This window comes from Schistocerca cancellata, chromosome 2 (assembly GCF_023864275.1).
Source record: "Schistocerca cancellata isolate TAMUIC-IGC-003103 chromosome 2, iqSchCanc2.1, whole genome shotgun sequence".
Classification (NCBI taxonomy): Eukaryota; Metazoa; Arthropoda; class Insecta; order Orthoptera; family Acrididae; genus Schistocerca; species Schistocerca cancellata.
Window position 1 is genome coordinate 130,743,099 of NC_064627.1, and position 24,688 is coordinate 130,767,786.

Consider the following 24,688-nt stretch of genomic DNA (forward strand, 5'->3'; position numbering starts at 1 on the left):
CGACAGTTTATTGTAACCATTGCACCCTCGTATTGAGGATGGAACACACAAATTGCGTCGCGAATCAGTAGTACATTCTCTAGCAGACATCTCCTCAAGCAATAAACGCGGCTATGGTCACCATATGGACATTCTCCTAGGTGTCAAGGTGCTTGTTTCCGCTGCACCACTGACAGCTCTAGAAATACTTTCACATGATGACAAAGAAGACCCAATTACCACTACAATTAACAGACGAGGAAAATGACTTATCATGGTAGATCAAGCCACTTCTGCTATGTACCCGAAAGTAGGGGTCTGATGCTATCTACAAAATTTCTATTTTTGAGTTGCATCTGTTCATTTAAAATGGATCCACGTTCGTGAGCAAAACCTCTAAAAGAGTCATACTCTTCTTCCAGGTGTAGCCTGGGGATGAATCTTCATATTTTAGTGACGCCTTTCGGCTATGTTTGTGAATGACTTAATCTGCAACCTTTTTTCCTGGAAAATATAAAGATTTTGACCAAAATCTAACTATACATAGCCATGTAAAACGGATCATTCATATCTGGATGAAACAATACAAAATTTTTGGACAAACTCTCTTTCAACTTATTGAAAGCCAACTTATTGACAGCGCTATTCTTACTCAGTAAATTATTTAGGATTGAATCATTAAAAGCTTGTTCCTCAACGCGTTTCCGGTAACATGACACATGGCTGAAAAAGGCGTTTATTTGTTTTCGTGTCTTAGGCATCGGATACTTCCTTATAGTTTCCTCTTTCTTTTGATCTTACTTAATATCACTGGTTGTCGTTATATGCCCCCAGAACCTAATTTCTGTTTTAAAAAAAATCGAACGTCTTTAACTTAACTGTCATACCTCATTTTATCAGTGCCGTAAACACTTTGTCCGTCAGATCTAAATGTTCTTTTCAGATTTCCTAGCTATCATCAGATCGTCTATGTAAATGGTAACTTGAGATTATAGCTCATTTCCTAAAATTTTGTCTAATGCTCTTATGAACGTTAATACTGAAAACTGTTGTGTTAAGGGCACTGCTGTATAATGAAAGCACTTTCCCGTGAACAAGAATGCAATGAATTTCTTTGATTCGGGTGATAATTACTCTTGCCAGTATCCAGCAGTCAAATCAACATTGGTCGTAAACCTTATGTAATGAAACCTTTGGAGTAATTGCTGATGGTGTTGAGACAGCAACCAGCCACAAATTTATTTTAAGTTCCTTTATACAAAAGGTACCATTACCGGTTTCGAATCATTACGATTCATTGTCATACGGCTTTCATGCTTTCATCAGCATGATGATGTTCCTAGTTTTCACCCCATTCTTATCGTGTTGGACGAAAACTATGAAAACAAATACTCCAGACCGACATTTCACGTAAGTCACGTCTTAGAGCAAATCTGTAACGCAACCATCTGTGTGGCGTGCTTATAATGATGTATTATTTATATTTTAGGACAACTAATCAATAAAAATACGTACCACATGTTGTAATGAAAGCATGAAAGCCGTCTGACGATGAACTGTAATGATTCGAAACCGGTAATTGTACCTTTTGAACAAAGGAACTTAAAATAAATTTGTGGCTGGTTGCTGTCTCAACACCATCAACATTTGTTATCAAATAACAGCCATGGTCTCCAACCATGTCATCATATGATAATATTGCACTTTGGAGCAATGCCTGTGGGTTTTTGGGATGGTGTTGTTTCCTCCATCTTATTGAAGGTATGAGCGTCAATAAACACATGTACTCCTTATTTTCTGCTCACAATAACTAACGAGTTGTTGTATGGACTACTGCTCCATTCAGTTATCCCCCATTCAAGCATCCTACCTATCTCCATTTGAACTGCAGCTCTTTCTGTCTGAGGGACTGTATATGGCAGTTTGAAAAAAGGCTCCTGTTCAATAACAACCAACTGATGTTCATAACCCATCACTTGTCCAGATCTATCAGATAACAACTTTCTATTACCTCTCAATATCTGATATAACTCGTCCTTTTGTTCTGTTGGCAAATCGTGAGTTTGATCCATAATTTGTCTCTACTTAGGTCCTTCCACCCTTGATTCCATAATATTTGATCCCATAATATTTTATTCCATAATCTCCCGAACAATGTAATCCAAAACTGTACCTAAAATGATTAAAGTATATAAAAGGTGACAATAACATACGATTTTGTAAAAAAATACATAGTGGATGGTAGTGACGAATTTTGCTTAAAAACAAGCGACAATAAATGAGGATTTGAAAAACACACGTAGATGAAAATGATGATTTTTAAAACACGTTTGACGGTTTTATACTGCAGTTAAAATACAGTCAGTTTTGTAATGTAAATGATGTCATTTCGTAATGATGATGCTAAGTGACACACGAAGAAATTATGACGAAGGGTGCGATGATAAGTACGATTACGGGGCTATAAGTCAGAAAGGTGGATGAAGGGAGATGGAGACAGCTGGAGGATGGTGTGAGGTGTAGCGTTGTGATTAGGTTTGGAAAGAGGGCTATGTCTCGGGACGGATTTCATCGTTGGGGAGTGGGAGCAGGAGAGGATGGATAAGGCATGAAGGTGAATGGAAAGTGGAATATAGATGTAGTGGCGCAGCAGGGTACATGGGTTGATGATTAGTGGGTGGAAATTTTGGTGCCGTGTGTAGGTTTTGAGATTAATATATCGGATAAGAAAGTGCTCTAGGAAGAGCAGAAGTTGTTGGTGGGTTGGAACAAGATCGACTTGGGAAAGGTAGGCAGATGCAGAAGGCGAGGCAGAGAACACATCTTTTCAGGATTTCTAGGGACTTAAAGAATTTGGACTCGGCAGAGATCCAGACAGCTTTAGGTTAGGTTAGGATGGGGCAGATGAGGGATTTATGAGTGAGGATAATGATAGAAGGATGTAGGTCCCAGATGCGGCCTGTTAGTAGATTTAGTAGTTTTACTCAGTCTCGGACTTTGTGTTGGGTGGTAAGTAGATGTGTTTTCCTTGTTAGTTTTCTGTCGGTAATTAGTCAGTCCTAAATACATTACTGTGTTAGAGAGATGGGATGGTTGCAGATCGAGAGATGGATATCTGGACAACCGAAACACTAAGAGGATGGCTTGGCTTTTCTGTGGGTTTACTTGAAGTTTCCACGTAATACCCTACTCGACTAGGAGATTCAGATGGCACTGGAGGGAGGCATGGCAGAGTTGAAGGGCATGATGAGTGGATAGGTAGGCAGTGTTGTTAACATGTTGCAGGAGGTACATTGGGGTGGCGCCTTGGGAATGTTTGCAGTGTACAGGAAGTAAAGGAGTGGGGAGAGGACAGGGCCTTGAGACACACCTGTGGCAGAGTGAAAGATGCAGTAGCAGGCATGGATGTTTGTGACATATGTAGGTCGGTATTGAAGAAAGGATGCTATTCGGTGAACATAGTTAAGTGGGAGTGCAAAGGCTTGTAGCCTGAAGAGCATTCAAGAACGCCATACCCGATCGAAGGCTTCTTGGATATCAAGGTAGACAAATATGGCAGAGTTCTGTTTATTCAGTTGATGGGAGATTATGTGGGTAAGGTAAAGAAGTTGGGACGAAATCCACAATTGGTGTTGGGAACGGGTAGGTCGGTTGCAAGGTGCTGATGACTCCTAGGGTAAGAATAGTTTCAAAGATTTTGCTGAAAACTGATGTGAGACTGATAGGTCGATATGATGAGGTATGCGAGGGTGGTTTATCAGGTATCAGGAAGAGGAGGACTTTCCAAGTTTTCCACTGCTCTGGTTAATAACCTGTCTACATAATGGTATTGCAGACGATTGCGAGGGTTTCGTGATAAACTCTGGTATATTCCTTGAGGTGGCAGTAGGTAATTGTTTTATGACCGGGCGCAGTGTTTCGCGTTTTAGCGAGTGTTTGTGGAATGTTGTTAGCTGTTATTGGCGTGTTTAGTACTGTTCATGGAATGCTGTGTAAGTACTGGAAGGGTGGTGCGAGAGGTGGGATATGTTCATACACTTAAGGGTCCATCTTGTAATCAAGGATGGAATCATGTGGGATGGTTAATGTGTCTTCCAGGTAGAATGCGAAGTGGCGGGGCTTGTTAAGGTAGTCTGGAAGTAGTTTGTTGTTATGTAGCACAGGATATGTGGGAGTGGGGTTGTTTCTGGGAGTGCAAAAGACAAATTAGAATAACTTATATATACAAGCATTACGAGGCCAATGTAACATCAGCAACGGAAGTACTTATTGAGAACAAATTCTTATACAAGTGAGCAATACAAGAAAAACGTAACATCTCATGTGCAGTTGCCATTAGGCGTATTTGCAAAAAATGTTGTGTTGAGGCGTTTGATGCTAGAATGAAGACAGCAAACTCGAGGACTGTATTATTTCAACATGGCACCAGATGGCGTTGATTTCAAAGATAGAAACGTTTATAATATACAAAGCATCTTAAATACCCCTTAGCACATTACATCTGTTTTTGCAATAAGCGTTACATCTGAGCCGTGCAGTGCTCGTGTTCATGCTTTTTACTGTTTGTCATCTTCTATTATGGTACTGCTGGCTTGTTTTCCTATTCCATTTACTGGCGTCACTAACTTCCTGCCTTATTTCCCCGTGAGCAGAAGCAGCAGCAAAGCGTACCGATAAGTGAACTTTTGTACCATCTCTGGAGCTATTTCCAGGACGTCGTGTGTCTGGCAGTCAGTTGGAGACGGACCAGGAGTGCAGTTGGATCGCAGCAGCACTGAAGTCGGGGACGGAGCGCCAGTGAGGCGCCGACAGCCAGGGTTCGCTGACCGCTGGCGGCACACATGAACTGTCCGACGGAAGGACATTGGAGCGGGACGACCATTGGTTGGTCGTTCGGTTGGTCGTCTCATCGGCCGACGTATATTTGGTCCTTTCACCATTTACGTGCCTGGGCAGTCGGTTGGTAGGCGTGTAGCAGTAAGGAAATGGAGTGTATGCGCGGTTGGAGTGTGATGATGATGATGTTTGGTTTGTGGGGCGCTCAACTGCGTGGTTATCAGCGCCCGTACAATTACCCAATCTTTGCTCAGTCCAATGTCGCCACTTTCCTGGATGATGATGAAATGATGAGGACAACACAAACACCCAGTCATCTCGAGGCAGGTGAAAATCCCTGACCCCGCCGGGAATCGAACCCGGAACCCCGTGCTCGGGAAGCGGGAACGCTACCGCGAGACCACGAGCGGCGGACACGGTTGGAGTGTGAGATGCTGCTTGCGAGTGCTATGAAGTTCGTCGCCCACCGATCTTGGACATTAAACGTGAGTCCTCACTTAACTTACTATTGATCCTCAACTGTTTGTCTTCGTTTGATCCTGGTTGTCGCTTTCTGGACATTCACACGAGCAACAATGTGTGTGCATTTAAGTCGGTTAAAATTCCAACCATCTTTCTGTGAAATTTAACTTAATTTATTCCCTGTTATGGAAGTTTACCAGCGGTATCTTATGCCCTGTGGCCGTTGACGTTCCGGTTACCTGCCCTGGTCGTTGACGTAATTTTAGGCAGTATATTTTCCTCGTCGTGTTGTTGCTGTCCAGCGCGGCGTTTAGTACGACAGCTGAGGTGTTGTTGGTCGGTTTGGGCACCAATATTGTGTGTGTCGTGTATTGAAATCTTGTGGTCGTTTTGCTGGTTGCGTGGAGCGGAACTGATTTGACTGGTTGGTCGGCTGTCTGTCAGTTGGGTTGCCTCCAGATTAAGAAGTCGTTGGACAGGCTGCCTGTCTCACCTAAAGGGGCGTTAGTGTTGCAATCCCAGGCCGACCCTTGGAGACTTCTGAGCACCGTACATTGTGTGTTATGTAGTAATTTCCCTGTTTGGATTTTAGTTATTTGGTTGATGTGTGGCTTCAGCTGAATTTTAATGTATCTTAAATTAATGCCCCTGTCTTGCCCTTAAGGCATATGACTGTTATGGTTTTGTGTTAAGACAAGGCCTTCTGCCTTTTGAAACTCTTCTCATTGCGTAATAGGCGGCCTTCAGCCGAGTTTTAATGTCTCTTAAATTAATGTCCTTGTCGTGCCCCTAAGGCATAAGATTGTTATGATTTTGTTTTAAGATTAGGCCTTCAGTCTTCTGACTGAAACTCTTCTTGTTGCCTAATATGCGTCCTCCGGCCAAGTTCCATTAAAATTAAATTGCTAAGGCCTTTAGCTTGTTTAGATTGAAGTTCTTGGGTGAAAACTCCACAAGAACCTTGTAATTCAATTTCTTGCTTAGGCCTTGTGTCTTGGATTGTGAATGTGACCTTCAGCCGATCTAAAGTTAATCAAAGGAGGTCGATTGAAGTTTAGAGTGTTTAGCATCCTTGTTGTAATATTGTGTGTTGACGAATAAACTTTGTATGTTGAGTGAAACTGACAGGAACTCATTTTGGCCCCTTTCCACAACCTAATCCGCTCTTTCCTGCTAGCTCAGGCGTTTCAATATCCTCAATGAAAACGTAAAACATGTAAGTTATGACTCAAAACCCGTCATGGGACATATACAAAGACCGCACAGTACTCTGGCCACAATTTCGAGTTATTCCACCGAGAGAGAGACCGCAGTGTAAAGGCCACCATTATAAAGGAAGACATTACAATTTTTAATTATTATTTTCCAAAAAATGCAAGTAAGCTTCAACCTATTGAGACCACAGATGGGTCATGTCAAAACAAAATCTATCACAAAATAGTAATTTTTCCAATCGTGTCAGTGTGGACTGGAGATGGATAGGAACAGAGGAGAGAGGGGGGGGGGGCTGCAAGGGCAGGGTAGTTGACATATTGACATGTGAGACAGATGTTCAATTAGCTAGAGGGACAGGGATGTGTGTAGGAAGACAGAGGTTGGCAAGAAGTGGAGAACCGAGGAATTGGAAGGAAGGGTAGCATGGAGGGATGGGTGGAAGAAAGAAGGAAGGGGTTACATTACCACTAAGCTTTATGTATAACAAACATAATGAAACTTCCTGGCAGATTAAAACTTCGTGCCCGACCGAGACTCGAACTCGGGACCTTTGCCTTTCGCGGGCAAGTGCTCTACCAGAGCACTTGCCCGCGAAAGGCAAAGGTCCCGAGTTCGAGTCTCGGTCGGGCACACAGTTTTAATCTGCCAGGAAGTTTCAAAGCAGCGCACACTCCGCTGCAGAGTGAAAATCTCATTCTGGAAACAAACAATGACATTACAATTACCTTATAAAGGAAATAACCATGCTTTTTTCAGTACATCTTTTGCAAATGCGCCTAACGGTAATCGCACATGGGATTCTACGTTTTTATTGTACTGATCACCTGCGTGTTCTCTCCTAGTATTTGTACTGAGTATGTACCTCCGTTCCTGTCGTTACATTGGCGTTGCAATATTTACATATAACCTTTTCTAATTTGTCTTTTGAGTAAATTTTTCCACGGTTGTCTGATGATGATTACTCGAAACACGTCACATATAAAGTTTTTGGCGATCAAGACGTTTCCATGGAATTACTACACCTGGATGGTCGCTTACGTTACAAATGGAAAACCTCGTCAATCAACTGGAAGTTATTTATAGTTGTATACTGAATGTAATAAATACTATAAAGCCTTAAAACCCCGATACTCACTTTAACCATCTGATATGTTAACATCAGAGGTCCTTCTAGTCTACAGCGCCTCTTTTCTGTTGAACATTCACTGTGCGTACCTTAGACTGATCTCTGTCTCTTCCAGCCTCTAACACATTCGCGACGATTGTATAACAGTATCTTAGTTATCAGTTGACAATGTGTTATAAAACAGAAATCCTTACGTAAATATACATGTTCACTTGTATCACATATTTGGAAGGAGAACATTAACGTTTATTGACCACTGCAGAAAAATACTCAGTTTTCCTTTTCTTTCTTTCTTTTATCGTAAATACGTATTACGGGGAAGACAATATTTGCAGAGAGAATTCATTTCTGTTAAACTGTGCTTTTTTTGTTAAATATTGGTATATTGTTACGAAGATAAACCATCTCCCCGCTAGTCAAATATTTTTTTAAAAATCTGGTTCCTAAGGCGATGTCTTTCAGACATTATTTTTCTGTGGGTCTGACTCCACAGGCGCTCCTCCGTTCTCCTTCGCAAGTAGCGTCGGCACGTGGCAGCCGAACTGTTTTCTTCGATGGGTCACCAACCGTGGTCGTATGGCCCCTGGTTCAGTAGCCGGTGAAGTGGGGTGGGCGGTAATAACACGTCAGTCTTGCATGTGGCTGAATAAGTACCGAACAGTCGTCTTCAAACTTTAACAGGGGTCCTACTCTCCATTTGCTTTCTCTCTCTCTCTCTCTCTCTCTCTCTCTCTCTCTCTCTCCCCCTCCCTCTATTTTTGTCTCTGTTTCTCTACCTCCGTCACCATTAAATTTTGTTCACCAATTTAACTTTCTAAAGAATTCATATGCGCTTTACTTATGCTTCGTATCGCAATATCGTGCTGAGTTCTTCCAAGACTACATGCTGGCCATTAAAACAGCAACACCAGTGAAACGTTATTTCTTTTTTGAACTGCAATTTCCTTAGCCTTTAATATAAAGGGAGTGGAAGGGCTTAACCCATACAGTGACCATTTCATTTCAACATATTTATTTGCATCATAGATAAACCATTAAGAGAATTATAATCATAAATCAGATAATAATTTCTTTAAGAAACGCCATTCAGGATAATCTTACAAACTGCTAGTTATATAAAACCACAAACGAACTAATCTCTTTAAAAACATTCAAAAACCCGCCACTCAGGACAATTTTACAAACTGCTTCTTATGTGAAACCACAAGCGATTTAATCTCTATGCAAACATTTTCAAAAATCGCCACTCGGGCCAAGTAAATCATTTAAAAGAAACTTTACGTCAAATAACCAGGAAATCAATTATTTCCACATAGATTGAAAACCGCCCCTCCCGGGCGAGATATTATCAAACAACTTTACGAGGTTATAGACAGTTAGATCAATAATAACCTACTTATTTCCCCATCAAAACTGACATATCCCACTAAGGCTGAAGTGCACCGCAATTTTAGAAAATGGTTTCAACCAAGACACACTCTTCTAGAAATCATTCAAAATTCTTAAGACAAACATTTAAAACATTTAACCCGGGCAACCTTGCAGAGCCACCACATGTTTTAGAAAACTGCAGCTTGTACAATAACTGAGGCCCGAGATTGTGAGTCTGCGATTTGGATACGAACGGTGGAGACGACTGAGTACTTATCTTCGAATTGAGATGTGGACTCCGTTTGTACTTCCACCCCGTTCAGAACACCGAAATCGGAACCCAACAGCACACGCGAGCTCAGGTGAAGTTCACCGCCCGTACGCCCGCTAGTAATTTTAAAGGGGAGGCTCTGCACTTCTGCTTCCGATCCCTGAAACATAAATCAGAAGCGACAACAGGGAACCAAAGAACCCTTCCTTCACCTTAATACTCAATGCAGAGAACTACTTCGATAAAATTGACAATAATAAAGCTGATTTCATTCCTTTAAGCAAAACCACGTACACGAATGATGCAAACGGAACTGGCTCATTAAAGCCCAAGCATCACATGGCGCACTTTATGTGGGCCTGTAAGTTACCACACGGCAATCTTTAGACACGGAATATACACTCCTGGAAATTGAAATAAGAACACCGTGAATTCATTGTCCCTGGAAGGGGAAACTTTATTGACACATTCCTGGGGTCAGATACATCACATGATCACACTGACAGAACCACAGGCACATACACAGGCAACAGAGCATGCACAATGTCGGCACTAGTACAGTGTATATCCACCTTTCGCAGCAATGCAGGCTGCTATTCTCCCATGGAGACGATCGTACAGATGCTGGATGTAGTCCTGTGGAACGGCTTGCCATGCCATTTCCACCTGGCGCCTCAGTTGGACCAGCGTTCGTGCTGGGGGTGCAGACCGCGTGAGACGACGCTTCATCTAGTCCCAAACATGCTCAATGGGGGACAGATCCGGAGATCTTGCTGGCCAGGGTAGTTGACTTACACCTTCTAGAGCACGTTGGGTGGCACGGGATACATGCGGACGTGCATTGTCCTGTTGGAACAGCAAGTTCCCTTGCCGGTCTAGGAATGGTAGAACGATGGGTTCGATGACGGTTTGGATGTACCGTGCACTATTCAGTGTCCCCTCGACGATCACCAGTGGTGTACGGCCAGTGTAGGAGATCGCTCCCCACACCATGATGCCGGGTGTTGGCCCTGTGTGCCTCGGTCGTATGCAGTCCTGATTGTGGCGCTCACCTGCACGGCGCCAAACACGCATACGACCATCATTGGCACCAAGGCAGAAGCGACTCTCATCGCAGAAGACGACACGTCTCCATTCGTCCCTCCATTCACGCCTGTCGCGACACCACTGGAGGCGGGCTGCACGATGTTGGGGCGTGAGCGGAAGACGGCCTAATGGTCTGCGGGACCGTAGCCCAGCTTCATGGAGACGGTTGCGAATGGTCCTCGCCGATACCCCAGGAGCAACAGTGTCCCTAATTTGCTGGGAAGTGGCGTTGCGGTCCCCTACGGCACTGCGTAGGATCCTACGGTCTTGGCGTGCATCCGTGCGTCGCTGCGGTCCGGTCCCAGGTCGACGGGCACGTGCACCTTCCGCCGACCACTGGCGACAACATCGATGCACTGTGGAGACCTCACGCCCCACGTGTTGAGCAATTCGGCGGTACGTCCACCCAGCCTCCCGCATGCCCACTATACGCCCTCGCTCAAAGTCCGTCAACTGCACATACGGTTCACGTCCACGCTGTCGCGGCATGCTACCAGTGTAATGACTGCGATGGAGCTCCGTATGCCACGGCAAACTGGCTGACACTGACGGCGGCGGTGCACAAATGCTGCGCAGCTAGCGCCATTCGACGGCCAACACCGCGGTTCCTGGTGTGTCCGCTGTGCCGTGCGTGTGATCATTGCTTGTACAGCCCTCTCGCAGTGTCCGGAGCAAGTATGGTGGGTCTGACACACCGGTGTCAATGTGTTCTTTTTTCCCTTTCCAGGAGTGTAGATCGTTCGGTAAGGCTGCGCACACGTAACAATGTTTTACACACTTGCCAGCTGAAGTAAGAACAATACTATTAAGGAGCGAAGCACACACTTAATAAGATGCATAAATTATCACATCACAGTCCTTGCAACGCTTTGCTTCCTCAAGAGCAATTATCATTGTTGTTGTTGTTGTGGTCTTCAGTCCTGAGACTGGTTTGATGCAGCTCTCCATGCTACTCTATCCTGTGCAAGCTTCTTCATCTCCCAGTATCTACTGCAACCTACATCCTTCTGAATCTGCTTAGTGTATTCATCTCTTGGTCTCCCTCTACGATTTTTACCCTCCACACTGCCCTCCAATGCTAAATTTGTGATCCCTTGATGCCTCAAAACATGTCCTACCAACCGATCCCTTCTTCTAGTCAAGTTGTGCCACAAACTTCTCTTCTCCCCAATCCTATTCAATACCTCCTCATTAGTTACGTGATCTACCCACCTTATCTTCAGCATTCTTCTGTAGCACCACATTTCTATTCTCTTCTTGTCCAAACTAGTTATCGTCCATGTTTCACTTCCATACATGGCTACACTCCATACAAATACTTTCAGAAACGACTTCCTGACACTTAAATCTATACTATCCTCCCTGCGGGTCCGGGGTAAGAATAGGCCCGAGGTATTTCTGCCTGTCGTACAAGGCGACTAAAAGGAGTTTCAACTGTTTCGGCCTTCCATGTGATGGTCCCCCTTGGGGTTTGACCTCCATTTTTCTAAATTTCTACAGAAGTACGAGCCTTTTGGGGAAGGACAACTTACGTGGTGTACCACTGGTCCTAAGTGCACTCAGACCTTGGCACTCAGCATTGCACCGGCGTTGTAACCATACCCACTATTACTCAAATTGGGCCTAAACGCCTTTTGGGTTGTCCCAGTTACGCCCATAGTGCGTCTCCATCTGCACCAGCGATCATGATGGACTTTCCATGGCACCAGAAATCCAGCACGGTAGCCAGCCCGTTGTGGTGGGGTCGTCATGTACCCTCTAGGTTGTAGCCCCCTGACAACACAGGGATCGTACTGCCGATACCTGAGCTGCACCCTCCCCACGTCGGCCAAGGAGTAGATGCCCGTCTCCTTGGGGCATCAGGACTCCCGGCAATGGTCATCCTGCCAGGTGGCTCTTGCTGCGGCTGGGTGGCGCCCGTGGGGAGAGCCCCTGGTCGGAGTGGGTGGTATCGGGGCGGACGTTTCGCAGATGAAACGTCACCACGTATCGGGTCGCTCTGCGGCCGAGTCTTTCAAAAGAAAAAGTACCGTTTCTGGTTCTGGTTCTCCTGCCCCTTCCCCCTTGGCCACTCCATGGGAGGAGGGACAGGCCCGCCGGCTTGGAGCGAAGTACTTCCCCCGCTATTTGGTCTGTTCTCGAACCGATGGGGGGACATTCGCCACCTCCAAGCCCATGTTCTTTGTTCAGCACATTGAGGACATCTTCGGGGAAGTCGAGGCTCTCAGCAAGATGCGTTCAGGGTCCGTACTTATCAAGACCACGTCCGCCACACAGTCGGCGGCGCTCCAGGCGTGCGACCGCCTAGGGGACATCCCAGTGTCCATTGTCCCACATCTGGCACTCAATAGGACGCAGGGGGTTATTTTTCATCATGACCTCCTGCTACAATCTGATGAGGAGCTCAGGGCCAACCTGGAGCGCCGAGGCGTGCATTTCGTCCGGCGAGTCCAGCGCGGCCCCAAAGACCGTCGCATCGACACTGGGGCCTTTATCCTCGCCTTCGAGGGGGACGTTCTCCCAGAGAAGGTAAAGGTAATGTGCTACCAGTGTGACGTGCGACCCTACATTCCGCCTCCTATGCGCTGTTTTAGGTGTTTGCGCTTTGGGCACATGTCGTCACGGTGTGAGGCTGAGCCCCTCTGTGGCGATTGTGGCCGTCCTCTTCGTGAGGAACATACATGCACCCCACCACCTCGGTGCGTTAATTGTCCTGGCGTCCACTCGCCTAGATCCTCAGACTGCCCCGCATATCAGAAGGAGAAGAAGATACAAGAAATCAAAACTTTGGATCGGCTGTCTTATTCTGAGGCCAGGAAGAAGTACGACCGCCTCCATCCCGTGCCATTGACCACTTCATTTGCCTCAGTTGTGTCCACTCCTTCCGCGGTATCCTCACCCCTCTCCTGTCCCCCCTCCGCCTCCTCCACCCATCAGGGGGCTCTGCCTCTGCCTCCCAAATCCCTCCCTTCCAAATCCTCCTCCCCCGTGGCCCCCACCCCCTCTGCCCCAGGGGCCATCCTTCCTCCTCCTTCTCCCCACACGCCACCTGAGAAGCGATCCTCTTCTCAGGCGTCAATCGGGGACACGTTCCGGACCCCGGCTTCCGAGGTCCGGCGTTCCAAAATGGACCCCGCGCGTGAGGACCTTCTTCGGGTCCAGCCCACCATCCCTGTGCCTCCTCGGCCTTCCAAGAAGGCCTCCAAGAAGAAGTCTCTATCCCCCTCTCCACCCCGGCGCGTTTCGACTGACGCTCCATCCGTGAGTCGCCGCTCCCGGCCGTCCTCAGTTTCGCCGGGACGCTCTGCTGCCAGGCGCTCAGCTGGCCTTTCGTCGGCAAATGATGCTGCCCCTCGTACACAACCAGGGACAGCGGCCGCAGCTGGCGACCAGTCAATGGAACCGGATCCGCCTCCCGTCGGTTGTAGCGTTGTTCCCTCGCAACCTGGCCCTCCGCGGCCGTCGAGGTGACCAGCTCTTCCCCCGTCTCGTTCCCCCAACTTTTTGACTAGCGATGGCGTTGTTTCATTGGAACATAAGAGGTATTCGATCTCATCGGGAGGAATTACAACTGCTCCTCCGCCTGCACTGTCCGCTCGTCCTTGGACTCCAGAAAACCAAGTTGCGCCCGACTGACCGTATTGCCTTTACCCACTATACCTCGGAGCGGTATGACCTTACCCCTGTGGACAGTGTCCCAGCTCATGGTGGGGTCATGTTGCTCATTCGGGACGACGTCTATTACCATCCCATCCCATTGACCACCCCACTCAAAGCAATAGCTGTCCGCATTACTCTTTCTGCTTTTACTTTTTCAGTTTGTACCATCTACACTCCACCGTCGTCTGCAGTTAGTCGGGCTGACATGATGCACCTGATCGTTCAGCTTCCCCCGCCGTTTTTATTGTTTGGCGACTTCAATGCCCATCATCCCCTTTGGGGCTCTCCTGCATCCTGTCCAAGAGGCTCACTCTTGGCAGATGTCTTCAACCATCTCAATCTTGTCTGCCTCAATACCGGCACCCCGACTTTCCTCTCGGACTCCACTCATACCTTCTCCCACTTGGACCTCTCGATATGTTCTACCACTCTTGCCCGTCGGTTCGAGTGGTATGTCCTTTCTGACACCTATTCGAGCGACCACTTCCCCTGTGTCGTTTGTCTCCTGCACCACACCCCATCCCCACGTCCTTCGAGCTGGAACATACTGAAAGCTGACTGGGGACTTTACTCATCCCTGGCGACCTTTCCGGACCACGATTTTCCCAGTTGTGACAGTCAGGTCGAATACCTCACGGCTGTTATCATCCATGCTGTCGAACGTTCCATTCCTCGTACTACTTCTTCACGTCGCGTTTCCGTCCCCTGGTGGAACGAGGCTTGTAGGGACGCTATCCGTGCTCGACGACGTGCTTTACGCACCTTTCGCCGCCATCCTACGTTGGCGAATTGTATTGAATACAAACGACTTCGAGCGCAATGCCGCAAAGTCATCAAAGACAGCAAAAAAGCTTGTTGGGCCTCTTTCACCGGCTCCTTTAACAGTTTTACTCCATCTTCCGTCGTTTGGGGTAGCCTGCGCCGGCTGTCGGGTATTAAGGCCCACTCCTCGGTACCTGGCCTGACCTCAGGTAATGCGGTCCTTGTTGATCCGGTGGCTGTCGCCAACGCCTTTGGCCGCTTTTTCGAGGAGGTTTCAAGCTCCGCCCATTACCATCCTGCCTTCCTTCCCAGGAAAGAGGCAGAAGAGGCTCGGCGACCTTCCTTCCACTCGCTGAATCTGGAAACCTATAATGCCCCCTTTACTATGCGGGAACTCGAACGTGCCCTTGCACTGTCCCGGTCCTCTGCTCCGGGGCCGGATGCCATTCACGTTCAGATGCTGGCACACCTTTCTCCGGCGGGCAAAAGCTTCCTTCTCCGTACCTACAATCGCGTCTGGACCGAAGGTCAAGTCCCCATGCGTTGGCGTGACGCCGTTGTTGTTCCTATACCCAAACCCGGGAAGGATAGACACCTTCCTTCTAGTTACCGCCCCATTTCTCTTACAAGCTGTGTCTGTAAGGTGATGGAGCGCATGGTTAATGCTCGGTTAGTCTGGATTCTTGAATCTCGACGGCTACTTACTAATGTCCAATGCGGCTTTCGTCGCCGCCGCTCCGCTGTTGACCACCTCGTGACCTTGTCGACATTCATCATGAACAACTTTTTGCGAAGGCGCCAAACGGTAGCCGTGTTCTTCGACTTGGAGAAGGCTTATGACACCTGTTGGAGAGGAGGTATCCTCCGCACTATGCACAGGTGGGGCCTACGCGGTCGCCTGCCCCTTTTTATTGATTCCTTTTTAACGGATCGAAAGTTTAGGGTACGTGTGGGCATTGTCCGACGTCTTCCTCCAGGAGAACGGAGTGCCTCAGGGCTCCGTCTTGAGCATAGCCCTTTTTGCCATCGCGATCAATCCCATTATGGATTGCATTCCACCTAATGTCTCAGGCTCTCTCTTTGTCGATGACTTCGCGATCTACTGCAGTGCCCAGAGAACATGCCTCCTGGAGCGCTGCCTTCAGCGTTGTCTAGACAGCCTCTACTCATGGAGCGTGGCAAATGGCTTCCGGTTCTCTGAAGAAAAGACGGTTTGTATCAACTTTTGGCGATATAAAGCGTTCCTTCCGCCATCCTTACATCTCGGTCCCGTTGTTCTCCCATTCGTGGACACAACTAAGTTTCTAGGGCTCACGTTGGACAGGAAACTGTGTTGGTCTCCACACGTCTCTTATTTGGCGGCCCGTTGTACACGTTCCCTTAATGTCCTCAGAGTTCTTAGCGGTTCATCTTGGGGAGCGGATCGCACTGTCCTGCTTCGCTTGTATCGGTCCATAGTCCGATCAAAGCTGGATTATGGGAGCTTCGTCTACTCGTCCGCTCGGCCGTCCCTCTTACGCCGGCTCAACTCCATCCACCATCGGGGGTTACGTCTTGCGACCGGAGCCTTCTACACTAGTCCTGTCGAGAGTCTTTATGCTGAAGCTGCCGAGTTACCGTTGACCTACCGGCGCGACGTACTGCTGTGTCGGTATGCCTGCCGGCTGTCGTCTATGCCCGACCACCCCTCTTACAAGTCCTTCTTCGCCGATTCTCTCGACCGTCAGTACGGGTTGTATGTGTCTGCCCTGCTGCCCCCCGGAGTCCGCTTCCGTCGCCTGCTTCGACAATTGGATTTTGCCCTCCCTACCACCTTCAGAGAGGGTGAGAGCCCGACACCACCTTGGCTCCAGGCTCCGGTTCATATTTATCTCGACCTCAGCTCACTCCCGAAGGATGGTACTCCGGCTGCAATGTATTGCTCACGGTTTGCCGAACTTCGTGCTCGACTTGTCGGTCACACCTTTATTTACACCGATGGCTCCAAAACTGACGATGGTGTCGGCTCTGCCTTTGTCGTCGGGGCCGCCACATTTAAATACAGGCTCCTCGACCAATGTTCCAGCTTTACGGCCGAGCTTTTTGCTCTCCATCAGGCCGTTCAGTATGCCCGCCGCCACCACCATTCATCATATGTACTCTGCTCTGACTCACTCAGTGCTCTTCAGAGCCTTGGAGCTCCCTATCCGGTCCATCCCTTGATACAACGGGTACAGCAGTCCCTCCATTCTTTGGCTGATAACGGTGTTTCTGTCAGCTTTCTGTGGGTTCCCGGACATGTGGGAGTGCCTGGGAATGAGGCTGCGGATGCTGCAGCCAAGGCTGCAGTCCTCCTGCCTCGGCCAGCCTCCCATTGTGTCCCGTCATCCGACGTTCGTGGGGATGTCTGTAAGAGGCTTGTGTCGTTGTGGTGGGATGCTTGGTCATCCCTCCAAGGAAACAAGCTCCGGGCAGTAAAACCGTTACCAACTGCTTGGACAACATCCTCCCGACCATCTCGGCGCGAGGAGGTCCTTCTGACCAGGTTGCGGATTGGGCATTGCCGGTTTAGCCACCGCTACCTGCTCTCCGGTGACCCAGCCCCGCAGTGCCCTTGTGGTCAGGCATTAACAGTGCGCCATGTTTTATTGTCGTGTCCCCGTTTTAGTCAATTTCGTGTTGTCCTGTCCCTGCCATCTACTTTACCGGATGTTTTAGCTGATGACGCTCGAGCAGCTGCTCGTATTCTGCGTTTTATAACTTTAACTGGCTTGTCCAAAGACATTTAATCTTTTTACTTATTTTGTCTGCATCTTTGTCAGGTCCTTCTGGTGTCCCCTCCCTCCCCTTGAGTTTTACCAGATTCCATGTGCTCTAACAACAGTGACTGGGCGCTAATGACCTCAGCAGTTGAGCGCCCTTAAACCCAACCAAAAAAAAAAAAAAAAACTTAAATCTATACTCGATGTTAACAAATTCCTCTTCTTGAGAAACGCTTTCCTTGCCATTGCCAGTCTACATTTTATATCCTCTCTACTTCGACCATCATCGGTTATTTTACTCCCTAAATAGCAAAACTCCTTTACTACTTTAAGTGTCTCATTTCCTAATCTAATTCCCTCAGCATCACCCGACTTAATTTGACTACATTCCATTATCCCCGTTATGCTTTTGTTGATGTTCATCTTATATCCTCCTTTCAAGACACTGTCCATTCCGTTCAACTGCTCTTCCAAGTCCTTTGCTGTCTCTGACAGTATTACAATGTCATCGGCGAACCTCAAAGTTTTTACTTCTTCTCCATGAATTTTAATACCTACTCCGAATTTTTCTTTTGTTTCCTTTACTGCTTGCTCAATATACAGATTGAATAACATCGGGGAGAGGCTACAACCCTGTCTTACTCCTTTCCCAACCACTGCTTCCCTTTCATGCCCCTCGACTCTTATAACTGCCATCTGGTTTCTGTAGAAACTGTAAATAGCCTTTCGTTCCCTGTATTTTACCCCTGCCACCTTCAGAATTTGAAAGAGAGTATTCCAGTTAACATTGTCAAAAGCTTTCTCTAAGTCTACAAATGCTAGAAACGTAGGTTTGCCTTTTCTTAATCTTTCTTCTAAGATAAGTCGTAAGGTCAGTATTGCCTCACGTGTTCCAACATTTCTACGGAATCCAAACTAATCTTCCCCGAGGTCGGCTTCTACCAGTTTTTCCATTTGTCTGTAAAGAATTCGCGTTAGTATTTTGCAGCTGTGACTTATTAAACTGATAGTTCGATAATTTTCACATCTGTCAACACCTGCTTTCTTTGGGATTGGAATTATTATATTCTTCTTGAAGTCTGAGGGTATTTCGCCTGTCTCATACATCGTGCTCACCAGATGGTAGAGTTTTGTCATGCCTGGCTCTCCTGAGGCCATCAGTAGTTCAAATGGAATGTTGTCTACTCCCGGGGCCTTGTTTCGACTCAGGTCTTTCAGTGCTCTGTCAAACTCTTCACGCAGTATCTTATCTCCCATTTCGTCTTCATCTACATCCTCTTCCATTTCCATAATATTGTCCTCAAGTACATCGCCCTTGTATAAACCCTCTATATACTCCTTCCACCTTTCTGCCTTCCCTTCTTTGCTTAGAACTGGGTTGCCATCTGAGCTCTTGATATTCATACAAGTGGTTCTCTTCTCTCCAAAGGTCTCTTTAATTTTCCTGTAGGCAGTATCTATCTTACCCCTAGTGAGACAAGCCTCTACATCCTTACATTTGTCCTCTAGGCATCCCTGCTTAGCCATTTTGCACTTCCTGTCGATATCATTTTTGAGACGTCTGTATTCCTTTTTGCCTGCTTCATTTACTGCATTTTTGTATTTTCTCCTTTCATCAATTAAATTCAATATTTCTTCTGTTACCCAAGGATTTCTATTAGCCCTCGTCTTTTTACCTACTTGATCCTCTGCTGCCTTCACTACTTCATCCCTCAGAGCTACCCATTCTTCTTCTACTGTATTTCTTTCCCCCATTCCTGTCAATTGTTCCCTTATGCTCTCCCTGAAACTCTCTACAACCTCTGGTTCTTTCAGTTTATCCAGGTCCCATCTCCTTAAATTCCCACCTTTTTGCAGTTTCTTCAGTTTCAATCTGCAGTTCATAACCAATAGATCACATGCATAGCTTCACGAGGTTGCCAAGAAGCCACAGCGCCAGCCCGCAGTTACCGACCCCAGTACGATCAAGCGCTAACTGCCGCCCGTACTCGGGCACGCCGTGCTCGCTGTCGTCTCTCCAACGTGTCGCTAATACGCGCACTTACGCGTGACGTGCCCAACGTTGTTCTCCCCCTTCCACTCGGTACTACGCCAATATTCTGAGCCGGCTCAGGCTCCAAAGATATTCCTTCTGCCAGAGGGAATCGATAGTGCCTAAGCCAAAGATATCTTTGGCGCCAGTCCCGCCACAGCTCAACCAGAAAGAACAGTAAACAATGGAATTTCACTAATCGTGCTTACATAGTGTAGTAGAGAGAATACGTAATTAAATCTGTAGGTGAATGAAATGGAACACCTGTCCGGGGTTGTTCGGTCGCCAGCTGCAAGTCTTTCTATTTCAAGCCATTTCGGCGACTTGCACGCCGATGAAGCTGAGATGAAATCACGTGGACAACAGAAACACCAAGTCCCCGAGTCAAAATCTCCGACTCGGCTGGGAATGGCACCCACGACCCCCTGATAAGCTGCGGACTAATAAATTGGTAGGTGATTTCGCGGTTTGTTGTTGTTGTTGTTGCGGTCTTGAGTCCCAAGAGTGGTTTGATGTAGCTCTCCATGCCACTCTATCCCGTGCTTGCCTCTTCATATCTAAATAACTCTTGCCACCTACATCCTTCTGAGTATGCTTACTGCATTCATCTCTTGCTGTCCCTCTACGATTTTTACCTGTCCCACTCCCCGCCAGTACTAAACTGATCATTTTTGATATCTCAGAATGTGTCCTATCAACCATCGCTTCTTTTCGTCAAGTTGCGCCACAAATTTCTTGTCTCCCCATTTCTGTTCAGTACCTCCTCATTAGTTACGTGATGTACCTACCTATTAACGTTGTGTTCCAGCACCACATTTCGAAAGCGTCTATTTTCTTTTTGTCTAAACTGTTTATCGTCTCTCTTTCACTTCCCTACATGGCTACACGCCAGCCGAATACATTCAGAGAAGACTTCCTAACACGATGTCTACATTTGATGTTAACAAATTTCTCTTCTTCATAAATGCATTTCTTGCTATTGGCAGTCTGCATTTTATGTCATCTCTATTTCAGGCATCGTCAGTTATTTCGTTGCGCAAATGGCAAAAATCATCTACTACTTTAAGTGTCTCGTTCCCAAATCTAATTCCGTTAGCATCACCTGATTTAATTGTTTTGATTTTATTGATGTTCATCTTATATTCTCCTTTCAACATACCCTTCATTCTGTTCAAAAGCTTGTCCAAGTCCTCTTCTGTCTCTGACCGAATGACAGTGTCATCAGCAAACCTCAAAGTTTTAATTTCTTCTCCTCGAACTTAAATACATATTTCTGATTTTTCTTTGGTTTCCTTTACAGTCTGCCCAATGTACAGAGTAAATAACACCGGCAATATGCTACAACACTGTCTTAGTCCCTTCTCAGTTGGCTCTTCCCTTTCAGGCTCCTCGTCTCTGATAACTGCCATGTGGTTCCAATATGGGTTCTAAATACCCTTTAGCTTCCTGCTGCCTTTATAATTTCAAAGAGAATATTCCAGTCAACATTGTCAAAAGGTTTGTTTAAGTCTAAAGACGCTATAAATATAGGTTTGTCTTTCCTAAATCTATCTTCTAAGAGAAGTTGTACTGTTTCGCGCGTTCCTACTCTTCCCCCGGAATCCAAACTGATCTTCCCCGAGGTCGGCTTCTACCAGCTTTTCCATTCTTTCCATTCAGGGTAACCTGGTTGTGAAATTTCGCACTTATGGATGTAACAATGGCTCCACACCGTCCGGGTACCGAGCCAAACTGAACTGGGTAGCAGATACGGATAAATCATCCCATGCTGCTTCTGAGCTGTGCCGGCGTTCATCACTCGTAGTCGCTAGAGAGAGAGATGTGCAGGTCTGTCCTCAACTAGACACCAAATATTTCAAGGCGTAACACATCTGGTAAACGTGCTGGTCAGGACAACAGTCGAACAGCTTCTCTACCGATGCGTTGTCTTGTTGAAAGATAACTTCACAGATACCTCGAAGATTGGGCATTGTCATAGGCCTTACTACGAAAGAAATTTATCATCTGTCCTCCAAACTAACAGCTATGCGAACCAGAGGAGATGGTATTGTGTAGCTAATGGCACCACATACCATCATGCCAGATGCCGAGTCCGTGTGATGATAATGAATGGAAGCTGGCTACATTTGTTTTTCTGATAGCCACACACAAATAAATTCATCGTTTGGATAAACGACATGGTCCAGTTCTGTGTCCAGAACTGACACAACAATGGTCGCCGTTCTGGCTGCTCATAGTGCACCACACTTCGCAGCATTGTACATGTGTTGTCTTGCTGCAAAAGAACCCATTTAGTTATTCAAGAAACATAAAATAGCTGTAGAATCTGCACAGCCGAGAGAACAAAACAGCTATCCTCTCGAGCACTAGTCGGGTGGTGCCGGAGAGACCCTGTGTGACGTTTAATATGGCCCTCCTTTACCAATTGATTCCGTGTTCACAAGGCAGTCGCGAGATCCCAACCAACGCGAGCAGCAGAATCGCGTATCTGTAACCCATAGTGTCGATAAATCACGACCCTGTCGCTGTCGATTTTCGACACGTGCTGGTACAAATGCGATTTTTGATTAAAAAACCGAGATCCAACCAAAGCGAGCGGTGGTACCATGGAACGATAAACCATGGTACCGATAAGCCACAATCTTGGCGCTGGCTATTTCTGGCGCGTGCTGGTAGATTTTTGTCCTTACACGAGGTGTAAGACTACCTTCTCACAAAGAGACAACATTCAAATACGATTTCTGATTGAGAAACCTGCTACGTAATTTGGTTTTATGTGCAAAATCTTGGTGGGTTCATGCCTTCCTACCTTGTACAGTTCTACCGAAATGCTGATCATTTTAAAATTCAAGCATGTGGAACAGTTCTTTCCAGTTTCACGTATTTTGAATGCTGTATTCATGTTTCCCGACTTCTCTGAGAAACTCCTAACATTTTTACAGACCGACGAGAACATGATTATTTGAATAGGAAGCCATGCCCAGAAAATAACTGTGTACTTTCTACAGAGGCAAACTTGTAACATAACTTTTTTCATTGACCTAGGAGGTTTTTATGAAAGCATCGGAACAATTTGTAATAATTGCATTGTAACCAGCTGACTACTTTACGACGGCTGGACAAATATATGAAAACACTAAGAGAAGTGCTCCAGAGGATAGATATTTTGTTCACCCGGCTGTGCAGATTCTACAACTACTTCATGTTTCTTGAGTGACTAAATGTGCTCTTTTGCAGCAAGGCAACATATGTACAACGCAACGAGGTGTGGTGCACTGTGAGAACAAGAGCTCAGAAGGAAAACAAATTGTAAGCAAAAAAGAGAAAGCAGAAAGGTGGAATGAGTACATAGAGGGTCTATACAAGGGCGATGTACTGGAGGGCAATATTATGGAAATGGAAGAGGAGGTAGATGAAGATGAAATGTGAGATATGATACTGTGTGACGAGTTTGACACAACACTGAAAGCCCTGAGTCGAAACAAGGCCCCAGGAGTAGACAACGTTCCATTAGAACTAGTGGTAACCTTGGGAGAGCCAGCCCAGACAAAACTCTACCACCTGGTGAGCAAGATACGTGAGACAGACGAAATACCCTTACGTTTCAAGAAGAATATAATAATTCCAAACTCAAAGAAAGCAGGTGTTGACAGATGTGAAAATTACCGAACTATCACTTTATTAAGTCACTGCTGGAAAATACCAACACGAATTCTTTACAGACGAATGGAAAAAAAAACCTGATAGAAGCCGATCTTGGGGAAGATCAGTACACTGCCCTTCGACTTATCTTCGAAGATAGATTAAGGAAAGGCAAACCTATGTTTCTGGCATTTGTAGACGTAGAGATAGCTTTTGACAACGTTGCTGGAATACTCTCTTTGAGATTCTGAAGGTGGCAGGGGTAAAACACAGGGAAGGAAAGGCTATTTACAATTTGTGCAGAAACTAGATGGAAGTTACAGGAATCGAGGGGCATGAAACGGAAGCAGTGGTTGGGAAGGCAGTGAACAGGGTTCTAGCCTATCCCTGATGTTATTCAATCTGTATTTGAGCAAGCAGTAAAGGAAAGAAAAGAAATAGTTGGAATAGGAATTAAAATTCATGGAGAAGAAATTAAAACTTTGAGGTTTGCCGATGGCTTTGTAATTAGACTAGGAAAAAATAGAAATAGACTAGGAAATAGACTAGGAAAAAATGTTCAAATGTGTGTGAAATCTAACGGGACTTAACTGCTAAGGTCATCAGTCCCTAAGCTTACACACTACTTCACCTAAATTATCCTAAGGACAAACACACACACCCATGCCCGAGGGAGGACTCGAACCCCCGCCGGGACCAGCCGCACAGTCCACGACTGCAGCGCCTCAGACCGCTCTGTTAATCCCGCGCGGCTTGCAGACACAACATCGCCCTTAAAGTATTCAACGGAAGTCAGTTTATAGATATGGCCACTTACGGAATCGTGTATACTATCAGAGATCATCGCCTTAACGTCAGCCAAATCCTGAAGAAGCTGTACTTAGCCACCGAAAATGGCACTCATGTAGTAAAATAACATCAAAACGATGCCTGCAACTGTTTCATTCTATTACGTGTAATGTTTTGTGGCGACAGTTACCCTTACCTTCAATTTCGCCGATGTGCGCCAATATTTCACCACTGCATACTTGTATCAATTTTTACCTTACAATTAGCAGTAATTAATACTGCAAATGAAAGAATATATTAAAAGGATATTTCTAACACCTAGTTATGTACTTGTGGGAGCTATGACGACAGTAAAAACAGCGCATATACTGTTGCGAGACAACAAAATTAAGTGGCAGGAAACATGTAATAGAGGACAATTCTATAGAAATAGACTACGTGGAAGGGCAAAGAGAACCGGAAGCAGAGATTGACTAAGCCATAGATACCACTAGTCTCAGTATTATAGTTATCTGATTCATTTCGTCGAACTGCCGCCCCCCCCTCCCCCCTCCCACCGTCCTTCCGCCCCGACGCGTTAGAGTGTGGAGCTCCCGGTATGTAGAGTTGTTTCTATATTCGTAATGAACCACTTGACTAATCCTGGTACCAACCGATGACGGATCCTATGAAATCTGAAGGCTCTTATGGTGATGGTGTAGGCTTCACTTTACACG